Source organism: Hylobates moloch, unplaced genomic scaffold, assembly GCF_009828535.3.
Source record: "Hylobates moloch isolate HMO894 unplaced genomic scaffold, HMol_V3 SCAFFOLD_3, whole genome shotgun sequence".
In the NCBI taxonomy this organism is placed as follows: domain Eukaryota; kingdom Metazoa; phylum Chordata; class Mammalia; order Primates; family Hylobatidae; genus Hylobates; species Hylobates moloch.
In genome coordinates this window covers 32,283,616-32,297,256 of record NW_026652278.1, presented here as the reverse complement: position 1 = coordinate 32,297,256, position 13,641 = coordinate 32,283,616, and the positions used below count along the sequence as shown (strand labels likewise).

General features: G+C 39.5%; 1 protein-coding gene and 1 non-coding gene across 8 annotated transcripts in view; one reads left to right on the top strand and one right to left on the bottom strand.

Annotated features, from left to right (window-relative positions):
• Nucleotides 1-13,641, top strand: part of BTRC (beta-transducin repeat containing E3 ubiquitin protein ligase) — a 225,697-nt gene that overhangs the window by 15,158 nt on the left and 196,898 nt on the right. The gene's annotated exons all lie outside the window — the stretch shown is intronic.
• LOC116466216 (small nucleolar RNA U13) lies at nt 3,220-3,320 on the bottom strand. The gene has a single exon (XR_004247453.1). It is a non-coding gene; the product is annotated as a small nucleolar RNA U13 (small nucleolar RNA).

The following is a 13,641-nucleotide window of genomic DNA, read 5'->3' as shown; positions in this document are numbered from 1 at the left end:
AGCTAATGTTTTTCATTTTATACTTTCTTTAGCAGTGTATGGGAGTCCCAGTTGCTGAACATTCTTGCAGTGCTCACTTAATATTGTCTTTTTTGAGGCCGGGTATAGTGGCTCATGCCTCTAATCCCAGCACTTTGGGAGGCTGAGGCAGGTAGATCGCTTGAGGCCAGGAGTTTGAGTCTAGCCTGGCTAACGTGGTGAAACCTTGCTTCTACTAAAAGTACAAAAATTAGCTGGATGTGGTGGCAGGCACCTATAATCCCAGCTACTCAGAAGGCTGATGCACGAGAATCGCTTGAACCTGGGAGGCGGAGGTTGCAGTCAGCTGAGATGGTACTACTGGACTCCAGCCTTGGCGACAGAGTGAGACTCCATCTTAAATAATAATAATAATAACAATAATAATAACAACATCATCTTTTTCGTTGTAGCCACTGTAGTGGATGATGGTGTTGTCCCACTGTTTTAATTTGTGTTTCCTTAATGACTGCTGTAAACAAGCACCTTTTTAGGTTTGTTGACTGTTTAGACATGGTCTTTTGTTGAAGTGTTTATTCAAGTCTTGGCCTTTTTTCCCCTATTGGAGTATTATTATTATTTTTTTTTTTTTTTAAAGAGATGGGATCTTGCCCTCTTGTCCAGGTTCTGGAGTACACTGGTGTGATCATAGCTCACTGATCATAGCTCACTGCAGCCTCCAACTCCTGGGCTCAAACATCCTCCCACCTTGGCCTCCCAAAGCCCTGAGAGGCATGGGCCTCATTATTTTTTGTGTGCCTGGCCTCATTATTTTGATGCTTGAATTGTTCCCTATTTGGCCAGTGGGAAGTGCATTCAAACTGCTTCCTCTGTTTTTTGGTGTCATTGAGCATTTCTTAGTTACTGAAAGATACTCCAGGCTCTTCTTATACTTTTTTTGCCCTAGCCCTGGAATTAGTGATTTCTCCGAGAAGCTCTTTTAGAAGTTTCTTTTAGTAGAGAATGACATGTAGAAGTCCAGATCTGGGTGTTAAGTGTGCTCATTGCTATTGGGGTGTCGTTGCTCACAAGCCATCATACTGGACACACCACACACACAGGTGCACATTGCACGTTTACGTTGCTATTTTATCTTACGTATTTAAAACCATGAGTTCACACTGATGTCCCCAATTCCAGCCAATACCACAGGGTTCGTTTAATAATTTCATGATTGTAACTCCGTTTTCTGACAGTGAGTAACTTGGCTTTCATTATCTTCAACATATTTTCTTAATCAATCAGCCCCTTTCTATGTGACCACTCTCACGTTGCTGCTGTTCCCCACACCCACTATATAGATGCCATCCTTGACTTACTTAGGCTCCAAAACCCCATGTCAGATTGCTGGCCTACACCCTCGCATGAACACCCTTCTCCGATACCTGTGCTAGATTGCTTTTCACATCACATTTGGACTTCAACACTCTATGCAGGGCTACCATGTTGCCTGCCATATTTCTGTATGGACATATCCCTTATGCTGTTTTTTTGTTTGTTTCGAGACAGGGTCTCACTCTTTTGCCCAGGCTGCAGTGCAGTGGCATAATCACAGCTCACAGCAGCCTCACTCAACCTCCTGGGCTCAGGTGATCCTCCTGCCTCAGTCTCCTGAGCATCTGGGACTACAGGTGCTTGCCGCCACGCCTGGCTAATTTTTTGTAGAGATGGGGTTTCCCCGTGTTGCCCCGGCTGGTCTCAAACTCCTGGACTCAAGTGATCCTCTCACCTCAGCCTCCCAAAGTGCTGGAATTACAGGTGTGAGCCATCGGGCCCACCCCTTCTTCCTTATCCTGATGGTACTCTGTCATCCTGTACTAAGACCTCTGCTGATCCTGCAGATGTCTGTTTTGCCTGGCCCTGACAAAATGAGTAGAGATTTATTATAGTCAAAATGTAGTCAAGAGTTTCAATTTTTAAACTTATGGTTAGCACTTTTTCTCTTTGCTTATCCCAAGATCATACAGATCCTTCCCTCCCTCCCTCCCTCCCTTTCTCCCATCTAGGCTCACAGCAGCCTTGACCTTCTGGGCTCAAGCGATCCTCCCACCTCAACCTCTCCGTAGCTGGGACTACAGGCATGTACCACCAAACACCGGCTAACTTTTTTGCATTTTTAGTGGAGATGAGGTTTCTCCATGTTGTCCAGGCTGGTCTTGAGCTCCTGGGCTCAAGTGATTCACCTGCCTCAGCCTCCCAAAGTGCTGGGATGCTGAGGTTACAGGTGTGCACCACTTCACTGAGCCAAGATGTTGATTTTATTTATCTACACACACAGACACACACATACACATATACATATATACATACACACACATACAAGCTTCATTTAAACATTTTTTATTGTGGTAAAATACATGTAAAATTTACCATTTTAGCTATTTAAAATGTATAGCTCAGTAGTGTTAAGTATATTCACACTGTTGTGCATATATAATCTCTAGAACTTTTTTGTCTTGCAAAACTGAAACTCTATACCCATTAGACGAACTATCCATGTCTCCCTTATCCCAGCCACTGGCAACCACTATTCTTTTTTTTGTTTGTTTGGTGTTTTTTTTTTCCCCCCAAGATGGAGTTTTGCTCTGTTGCCCAGAACGGAGTGTAGTGGCGCCATCTTGGCTCACTGCAGACTCCACCAAGCAATTCTCCTGCCTAGCCTCCTAAGTAGCTGGGACTACAGGTTTGTGCCACAACGCCAGCTAATTTTTGTATTTTTAGTAGAGATGAAGTTCACCATGTTGGCCAGGCTGGTCTTGAACTCCTGATCTCAGGTGATCCACCCGCCTCGGCCTTGCAAAGTGCTGGGATTACAGGCATGAGCCAGCCTGCTATTTTTTTTTCTATGAATTTGATTCCTCTAGATACCTCATATAAGTAGAATCATACAGTGTTTGTCTTTTTGTGACTAGCTTGTTTTACTTAATGTCCTCAGGTTTCATCCATGTTCTTCCTTTTTTAAGGCTGAATAACATTTAATTGTATGTATATACCACATTTTATTTGTCAGTGGACACTTGGGAAGCTTGTACATTTTGACCTTTGTGAATAATGCTGCTATTTGTATATGTTACAAGTACCTCTTCAAGTCCGTGAGAAGTTTTATTTACCATTTGCATTTATCTCTGCAATCCATCTGGAATTAATTTTTGCATATGGTGTGAGGTAGAGGTCAGCATTCTTTTTTTTTTCCTTTCTCCATGCCAGACAGGTAATGTGCCTATGTAACAAGGTTTGAGGGAGGCACACCTCACACATGAGGCTGAAAACCCAATCGTCATGCTTACCAACTACAAAAGGATCAGAATTCTTTTTTTTCCTTTTATTTCTATAGCCAACTTATTCAGCACTATTTATTGAAAAGATTGTTCTTTTTCTATTGCAGGGTCATTTTTGTCATATTAATGTCTATATATATGTGTAGGCCTGCTTTTGGGATTTTCTCAGCAGCTCCATTGGTCTATTCTTGTGCCAATACCACACTGTCTTAATTTCTATATTTTTATATAATAACATTTCTTGATATCTGATAGTATATGCCCCTCAGCTTCCTCCTCCCCCAAGATTTCGTTGGCTATCTTGGCCTTTTGCATTTTCTTTTTCTTTTTCCTTTTTTCTTAAATGGAGTCTCGCTCTGTCACTCAGTCTGTAGTGCAGTGGCGCAATCTTGGCTCACTGCAACATCCGCCTCCCAGGTTCAAGTGATTCTCCTGCCTCAGCCTCGAGTAGCTGGGATTACAGGCACACACCACCACGCCCGGCTAATTTTTGTATTTTTAGTAGAGACGGGGTTTCACCATGTTGGTCAGGCCGGTCTCGAACTCCCTGACCTCGTGATCTGCCCGCCTCGGCCTCCCAAAGTGTTGGGATTACAGGCGTGAGCCACTGTGCCCAGCCTGCATTTTCATGTGTATTAGAATTAACTAGGCCGGTTGCGATCACGCCTGTAATCCCAGCACTTTGGGAGACCGAAGCGGGTGGATCACCTGAGGTCAGGAGTTGGAGACCAGCCTGACCAACATGGTGAAATCCCGTCTCTACTAAAAATACAAAAATTAGCCGGCAATGGAGGGGCATGCCTGTAATCCCAGGTACTCCAGGCTGAGGCAGGAGAATCGCTTGAACCTGGGAGGCGGAGGTTGCAGTGTGTGGAGATCGTGCCACTGCACTGCAGCCTGGGCAACAGAGCGAGACTCCGTTTCCAAAAAAATAAAAAAAGAATTAGCTAGTCAGTTTCCACAAAACATACTTTTATGATTTTTATTGGAATTGCATTGAATCCATATGTAAGTTTTGGGAGAGCTGAGATCTTAACACTATTGAGTTTTATAGTCCACGAAAATGATGTGTCTTTCCATTTATTTAGGTTTTGAATTTCTCTGTTTAGAGATCTTTATATATCTTTTGTTAAATTATTCCTAGGAATTAGATGTGTTTAAGTGTTATTTTAAAAATTTAATCCTCTTTGTTGCTAATAGTGCAGAGGTTTTAAATCTGAGGTCTGTGGCCCCTGTACAAGCTATAAACATGTGAATACTTTTTCCTGAAAGCTCTGTAATTTACATTTGAATCTGATTCCCACTGGGGGCAATAACAACAAAGATGAAAGAGCACTTAGTGCTTTAGAGTGGATTAGTCTAGGGAGGGGTACCAGAGAGGCAGGGAGGCCATTTAAGGTATTTAATAGTCTAGGCAAGAGACTGGGCTTGAACTAGGGCAGTAGGTATGGAAAAGGAGGAAAGACATTCAAGGATATTCTGGAGACAGAATGAAGAAGATTGCTGAGAGTAAGGTAGAACAAATGAAGAAAAAGAGTAAAATATAGCTGGCATCAGTCATGTTAAGGGCAATTAGAGGGTTATCAAAGCAGTAGGTAGGTAAGGGAAAATGAGTATTTGGTGGGTGAAGATATTGGGATAGTTCCTAACTGTTATAAGGAGACTTCGAATTTAAGATATATTGTATAAATAAAGATGGGCAGGGCCGGGCACGGTGGCTCATACACGATGAAACTCAGTCTCTCCTAAAAAATGCAAAAAATTAGCCGGGCATGGTGGTGGGCGCCTGTAGTGCCAGCTACTCGGGAGGCTGAGCCAGGAGAATGGCATGAACCAGGGAGGCAGAGTTTGCAATGAGCCGAGATCACGCCACTGCACTCCAGCCCGGGCGACAGAGCGAGACGCCGTCTCCAAAACAAAACAAACGAGACAGAGAGAAAAAAAAAAAGATGGGCAAAGTGATAGAATATATGAGATTTGGAAGGTGGAAAGCTGGGTGATGATTAGATGGAGATTATATATTATTCTGTACTTTTTTGTATATTTAAAAGTATCCATAATAAGAGGTTAAGAAAAGTTTATCCGCATAAAAAGTAGGCTGAACTGAAGATCTCTGGACCAGCTGTACTCAAATTGTTATGTGAGAGAAATATCAGGATTTGGTTTTGAGTAATTTCATAACCACTGTCTATTGGGGACACAGTTTTATCAAGATCTGCCAGATAAGGAGGCACAAAGCTACAGAGGCCAGGTGCTGCGGGGTGGCTAGGAGTTGGGGAAAAGAAATTGACTAGGTGTTTGTTGGCATCTCAGCCAGGTGTGTGGACTTAGGGGAATTTAGCAGGGAAGGTGATATGATTTGGCTCTGTACCCACCCAAATCTCATGTCTAATTATAGTCCCCAATGTTGGAGGTGGGGCCTGGTAGGAGGTATTTAGATCATGGGGGAGGATTTCCACCTTTGGTGCTGTTTTCGTGATAGAGTTGTCACAAGTTCTTGTTGTTTAAAAGTGTGTGGCACCTTCTCTGCCCCCCTCTCTTCCCCCCTCTCTTCTTCCTGCTTCGGCCGTATAAGATGCGCCTGCTTCCCCTTTGCCTTCTCCCGTGATTTTAAGTTTCCTGAGGCCTCCCCAGAAGCAGAAACCACCAGAAGCAGAATTCACTATGCTTCTTGTACAGCCTGCAGAACCGTGAGCCAATGAAACCTCTTTTCTTATAAATTACCCAGTCTCAGGCGTTTCTTTGTAGCAGTGCAAAAATGGACTCATATACAAGGGTATACATTCAGCGGGAGAATAATGGCAGGGAGTCTGGGGCAGATATTCTGGGGAGATCAATAGGCAGAAAGCATCAGTGAATACTATAGAAACAGGTGGCAAAGCATTGCTTCAAGCTTGAACTCAAAAGTGGAACTGGGAAACCTAGCAAGGAACTAAATAATTGATTCATTCAGCCTATACTGATTAGTGTCTATTGTAATAGTTCTACACTTTACCCTGTATAGAAATTATTTGGAATGCATGTTAAAATGTAGTACAGATTCTTAGTTCTTTTTCCCCCCTCTTCCCCTTTACTTGGTACGCCTAAAAAATTGGCATGTTTAACAAGCATATCAGATGTTTCTGATGCTGGTGTTTCTCAGGATCATGCTTTGACAAAATATCTAGTCCACTGTGTGCTGGCTAGTGTATCAACACAGGGGAAGTGGGGGAAATGATGTGGCTAGAACCAGAGTAAAAGGTGAGGCCTTGTACTTGGGAAACACAGCAGGAAGGAGCTGAATTAACTGGAATCAAAAGGGATGGCAGGCCAGTTGCAGTGGCTCACGCCTGTAATCCTAGCACTTTGGGAGGCTGAGGCAGGCGGATCACCTGAGGTCAGGAGTTTGAGACCAGTCTGGCCAACATGGTGAAACCCCGTCTCTACTAAAAAAAAAAAATTAACCGCGCATGGTGGCCCAGGCCTGTAGTCTCAGCTACTTGGATGGCTGAGGCCAGAGAATCGCTTGAAACCGGGAGGCGGAGGTTTCAGTGAGCCAAGATTACGCCACTGCACTCCAGCATGTGCGACAGAGCAAGACTCCATCTCAACAACAACAACAACAACAAGTGATGGCAGAATGAGACAAATTTCACGGCCAAGGCTTGGACTCTCTGAATTCCAACTAGTTGGTAGTAAGTTGGTTTCAGAAAACAATTTACTTCTGTAGGCTGTTTGCAGCTAGAGAAATAGTGAACCATGGGAGTTGGAAAATAAGCAAGCTATGACACTTAGAAGAGGTATATCTAGTGGAAGGACAATAGCAACATCCCAGAATGTGGCCACTGAGGTACTACATTAAAATCACATCACAATAAAACTGGTAGTTGATTGTGTATCATCTTCATTTATTTTAAAGATGCTGTGGCTGGTCCCTCAGCTCATAATCACCATCAGCCATGGCATCTTTACATAGAGGAAAAAGATGTAATTCAGTACAATTAAATAAGGTAAATGTAAAGGTGCATTGTAGGTCATACGGTAAGGTGGTGGTGGTGGTGGTGCTTTTACAACAACATTCTAACACAAAACAATTCATACAGACTCCCAAAGTTTATTGAATAGGCATTCCACTCTCATTCCATTTTACTCTTTAAATACATATTTATTCATGTCTGCTGTATGCAAATTTTTGATTCCAATTTTTTTTTAATGAACATACAGTAAAATGGATTTTTCTTAGTGTATACAGTTTTAGGAATTCTAATATGTGTAGATTCATGTAAACCACAATCAGGATAAGAGCAATTGTATCACTCCCCTGCAAAAAACTCTTATACTGTTCCTCAACCTCTAACCCCCCTTCCTCACTTCATTTCATGTTTTTGAGAATGTCATATAAATGGAACCGTGCGATATGAAATCTTCTGTTACCTCTTCCATTCAGCATAATGCCTTTGAGCTAGATTAATCCGTGTTTTTGCATGTATCGGGAGTTCACGTCTTACTATTGTTGAGCAGTATTTTATTGTGTAGTGTACCAGACTTTGTTTATTCACTCCTGAAGGACATTTGGGTTGTTTCTGGTTTTGGTGATTATAAATAAAGCTGCTATAAATAAACACTTGTGTATAGATTTTGTGTGAACATTTTCATTTCTCTAAATACCTATGAGGGAGAATTGCTTGATAAATGTAGGTTTAACCTTTTTAGAAATTGCGATTTTCCAGAGTGATTGTACCAGTTGGCATTCCCACAAGCAATGTGTGAGAGTTCTAGTTGATCTGCATCCGTGTCAGCATTTGGGATTATCAGTATTTTTAATTTTAACCATTCTAATAGGTGTATAGTGATATCCTATTGTGGTTTCAATTTGCATTTCCCTAATGCATTCCTCGATTCTTGATGCTTTTATCAATGGAAGATCCAACACAAAAGATAATGCATGGTCATGAGAACAAAATATTTGATATACCTGACTTTAACATTCTATGAAAGACTTCATGAATATTTTTAAAAAGGAGTTTGTACTATTGAATATTCATGGTTTTTCAGTGAAGTTTGAGGTACTCTGAAACCTATCTACAAAGTTTTAAGTAAGCCATGTGACAGTGTGGATAAGAGATGACTTCAGAGCATTTTTTTTTTTCTGGTAAGCTTTGGTGTATAGAACACTTGTGGCCTTTAATAAACTGAGGAGATAGGATGACCAAAATTTTTTTTATATGCCTATAATTTTTTTAAAGCAGAAATAAGTGAGAAACGCTTATGGACACTGTGATCAAGATCGTGAACAAGATCATGATCTACATTTACTGATTTCATGTTCCTGGTAGCATAGATCAATGGTATGATTTTAATAACTCTTATGCAGGGAAGTAATTTAGATGGAGGCAAGGAAGGCTTTCCCTTGAGTAATATATTGATTTGGCCCCATCTATCTCTTCTCCCTTTGTAGATCATCCCAAGCAGCAGTCTGTATTATAAGAAGCAAACTAAATGATTGCTAATTAAATGTTTAGTGTTTTTTCTTGAGTTGGTTATTAGCTTGAGGTTAAATTTGTTTAATGAGTGAATATGGAAGAATTATGTTTTTTACATTTGGAATGCATACTTGCTGATCATTGTATGTTACTCCCATTTTATGAAACTGGAACATAATTTCCTTCTTTTTAATGATTGTGAGTTTTACAGTTATTGAATCTTTGTTTTGGTGGTGTTAGTCATGTCAGTACTTTATTTGCTACCGAGTTCTCAGTTAGGAAATAGGGTCCCAATTATAATTTTTTTTTTGAGACGGAGTCTCACTCTATCACCCAGGCTGGAGTGCAGTGGCACTGCAACCCCCACCTCCCACGTTCAAGCGATTCTCCTGCCTCAGCCTCCCAAGTAGCTGGGACTACAGGAATGTGCCACCACGCCCGGCTAAATTTTGTATTTTTAGTGGAGATGGGGTTTCACCATGTTGGCCAGGCTGGTCTCAAACTCCTGACCTCAAGTGATCCGTCCACTTCGGCCTCCCAAAGTGCTAGGATTACAGGCATGAACCACTATGCCCAGCCCCAATTATGACTTGTTTCCATGGGAAAACATCCGCTTTGAAGCAGTATTCAGTAATATATTGAAATGAGAAATAGGCGGTCAAGCAGTGATTCAGGTTTAGTGTTCAGTGTAATTAAGAAAAGGTGACTTAAGTTGAAGAACATTGATGTATCTGTTTTTAAATTGCACCTAATTATAATGACAACTTACAAGATCTCTTTCCTTCTCTCTTGGAATGTTGACTATAAATTTCACATAATTTAAAAACAATTTAAAAGCTAGTCAAATTAATTGAGAAGAATCCTGCTTTCAAATTTGGCCTGTAATCAGATCCAGACGCGGCATTTTGAAAATCAGAAAGGATTGCTTCCACTTATATCAGAGTTTGAAAGTAGAAACTCTTTTTATGTAGGTATGGGTCACCTTTGATTATATGGTAGTCTTCTGAATATTGTCCTCTTACCTGACACATATCCACCTCATCAATAAACTACATACAATTCTTAGGTTTATATGTGGTCATGTTATAAAGGATTTCTTAAGTACTCTTAAATGTGTTTTACTAATATCTTGTGGAAAAATGTAATCTTTTGAAAGCATTCATGTTAAAAAGAATTAGACATGTGATTTATCTCATTTGGACCTGTTCTTTTTCAATGTGTCTTTAAAATGTAAGTACAGTATATAAGAATTCATACTAAAGGATCAACTGAGACGTTGATTTAAATATGTTATAAATTATAGTATGGAGGCCTGCATAATATACTACATATTTTTTTTCCTAAGAAGCTTATTTAAATGGTTCTGTTAAGTGTAGGAATGTTCTGATGATTATCTTTTTAATTAAAATGAGAAATGTTTGTTTAAAGTGGCACTCGTTTTTTTACGGCCTGTTACAGTCTCTGTAACAATCATTTCTTAAGTCTGAACGTTTTATTTCCAGGAATCCATTTATATAAAACTATGTTTAGACTTAATTAAGGAACGATTCTTATAAAGCTTGTAAATAGCCATGAAAAAAGGGACCGAAAATAAAACTGACATTCACATTTAACAAAATGATTGTTACAAGGTATGTAATAAGCTATAAAAATACAATAAAGCCCTTTTTATAAGAGTTCATATTTTTTGATCCTTGTTTTCAAAGGTATTTAAGAAAAATATCAAAGCTTTGCAAAGTGACATCTGTTTGCTGAATGGACTAGTTATAACTTCTTTTGTTTATAACTGACAATATGGGAGTTCTACCTGTTTTGTTAGTGTGTGTTCTTCGAAATACCTTGTAATTAGTTTAGATTGGTAGGTAAATTTTATGTTGTACCATAGTGAAAACAAGACCTGGTTTTTAGGTTCTGCTTCCTAGACGTCATAGATATTGAGCATGTTGCTTAACCTCCTTGAGTCTCACTTTCCTCATATAGAAAGCAAAGATAATACCTACTTTTGTACCTCAAAGAGCTGTTATGAGGAGTAAATGAAATTATTATAAATAGAGCAAATATTTTGAAAATTATAAAGGACTGTAAGCATCCAGATCATGTGTCTCTTAAAGATGAATTAGATTTAACAACCTCTTTTTTTTTAATTAAAAAGTAAACTTTAATGTCAAAAATGCAAACTTGGGGAGGGCAGAAAGATCACACACAAGGCTGTCCCTTCACACTTGGAGGGTTGCACAGCAGCCGGGCAGAGGCACTCCTCACTTCCCAGACAGTGGGGCGGCTGGGCAGAGGCGCTCCCCACTTCCCAGACAGGGCGGTGGCTGTTAACGACCTCTTTTAATTAGCAAACTTCCTTCTCTTGTTCGTGCATTCTGTCATGTACATATGTATACATCCTTTTTGAAATGACACTTATTTTTCCATTTCCTTGTCTAAGTATAAGTGATTGAAACTACTACTGGCATAGTGGAAATTACACAAGAATTGGAGTCAGAAGACCTGGTTTCAAGTCCTGTCTTAACTACAGTCATGCATTGCTTAACAATACGTGATACATTATGAGAAATACATTGTTAGGTGATTAAGTGGTTGTGTGAACTTCACAGAGTGTACATAGACAAATCTAGATAGTATACCTTACTATACACAAATGCCATGTGATATAACCTGTTGCTTGTGCAGTTTGTTACTGTACACTGAATCCTGTAAGCCATTGTGACACAATGGTATTTGTGTGTCTAAACATAGAAATGGTACGGTAAAAATATAGTGTTATAATTTTATGGGACCACCGTTGTGTATCTGACCATACTTGACTGAAGTGTCATTAGGGGGCACATGACTATTTTTACCTGTTCTCTGACCTTATTCTTGGGTGGTGATAATAAAATAACAATAATAATGGCAGCCAACACTTGTAGCTCAGTATATACCATGCAGGATTCTAGACACTATATATATTAACTCACTTGATCTTCTCATCTTATTAGGTGTGTATTATTATTATCATCCTGATTTACAAATGTGGAAACTGAGGCACAGACAGGTTGTTACTTTTTCCAGATCAGTTTGTGAATGGCACAGCTGGTATTCCAGCTCATTCTAGCTCCAGAGTGAGTGTGGTTAATCATTGTGCTATACTAACCATGTTCCTTAATTTCCTCTTCTCTAAAATGAGAATAACAGTAACTGTTCTGTCTACTGGGTTGAAGATCCAGTAAGAGAGTACACATAAAAGCACTTTGACATCACAGGGTGCCATAAGTAGAAGTTATATGTCAACTGTAGAATTAACATGCACCTTAGAGTAGGTATTATAGTTTTTTGGTGGGTGAGGGATGTTATCTTTTGACTTATTTTTGAGAAATATAATTTTGAAGAGAGGTGTGGATGGTGTCATTCTTTTTTCAACTCCTCAGAAAAATTATGAGAAACACACAATGATAACTCATATATCCCTCACCTGGATTATCTAATTGTTAACATTTTGCCACATTTGACTTTTCCTAGTATATAGTTACACTTTCTTTCTAAATTATTTGAGAGTTGCAGACATGATATTTCACGTTCTGCATGTATTTTCTAAGAACAAGAGCATCCTCATTCCTAACTTCAATACAAGATCCCACTCAGGAAATTTAACACTGATCACTGATAACCTTTTATTATTTAATATACAGTTCATATCCAGAACCCCTAGTTGTCCTAAGAATGTCTTTTTTTTTTTTTTTTTTTTTTTTTGAGATGGAGTCTTGCTCTGTTGCCTAGGCTGGAGTGCAGTGGCGTGATCTCAGCTCACTGCAAACTTTGCCTCCCGGGTTCAAGTGATTCTCCTGCCTCAGCTTCCTGAGTAGCTGTTATTACACGCACCTGCCACCATGCCCAGCTAATATTTGTATTTTTAGTAGAGATGGGGTTTCACCATGCTGGCCAGGCTGGTCTCGAACTCCCGACCTCAGGTAATCCACCTGCCTCAGCCTCCCAAAGTGCAGGGATTACAGGCATGAGCCACCGCGTCCGGCCCCTAAGAATGTCTTTTACAGCTCTTTAAAAAAAAAAATCCAGGATCCAATCACGTTATGTATAATATCTCTTTAGTTTCCTTTAATTTACAGTAGTTTCCTAATGGTTTTTATTCATGAAATTGACATTTTTGAAGAGTTTGAGGTAGTTTTACAGAATGTCCCTCATTTGTTTTTGTCTGTTTTTCCATGATCAGGGTAAAAAAAATTTGGCAGGAGTATAATATATGCTGTGTTTTTTTTTCTTAGTGCACTACTACATCAAAAGGCATATAATGTCAGTTTGTTCCATTATTGGAGATACTGTTTGATCATTTATTAAGGTTGTATTCACTAGATTTCTCTGTTGTAAAGGTATATTTGTAAGTATTCAGAGGAGCAAACTTGGAGACTGTGTAAATATCTTATTTCACAACATTGTTTCACCCAGTAGTTTTACCATCCATTGGTGATTCTTCTGTGGTAGTTGTAAAATCAGCCTATTTATTTTTAGGTAGTTCTAAATAATTTTTTTCTTTCTCAATTTTGAAATGGTGACTGTTTTCTATTTTGGAAAGGCATTACATGGGCTTTATCATCTTTATTTCATTTTTGAACTTAGACCAATTAAAGTATACTTTTTACATTGTAAAAAAGATAAAGATAACTTTTATCTTTAGTGGAAAACACTACTAAAGCTGCTTAGAGAATTGAGTTAAGTTTTTAAGGGCTTTTTGTAACAAAAAGTACGTCTGAATTCCCTGGAGGACTTGTTGGGCCTTCCCTGGAGCTTTTTTTTTTTTTAATCTGAGACAAGGTCTCACTCTTTCTCCCAGGTTGGAGTGCTGTGGTGCTATCACAGCTCACTGCAGCCTTGACCTC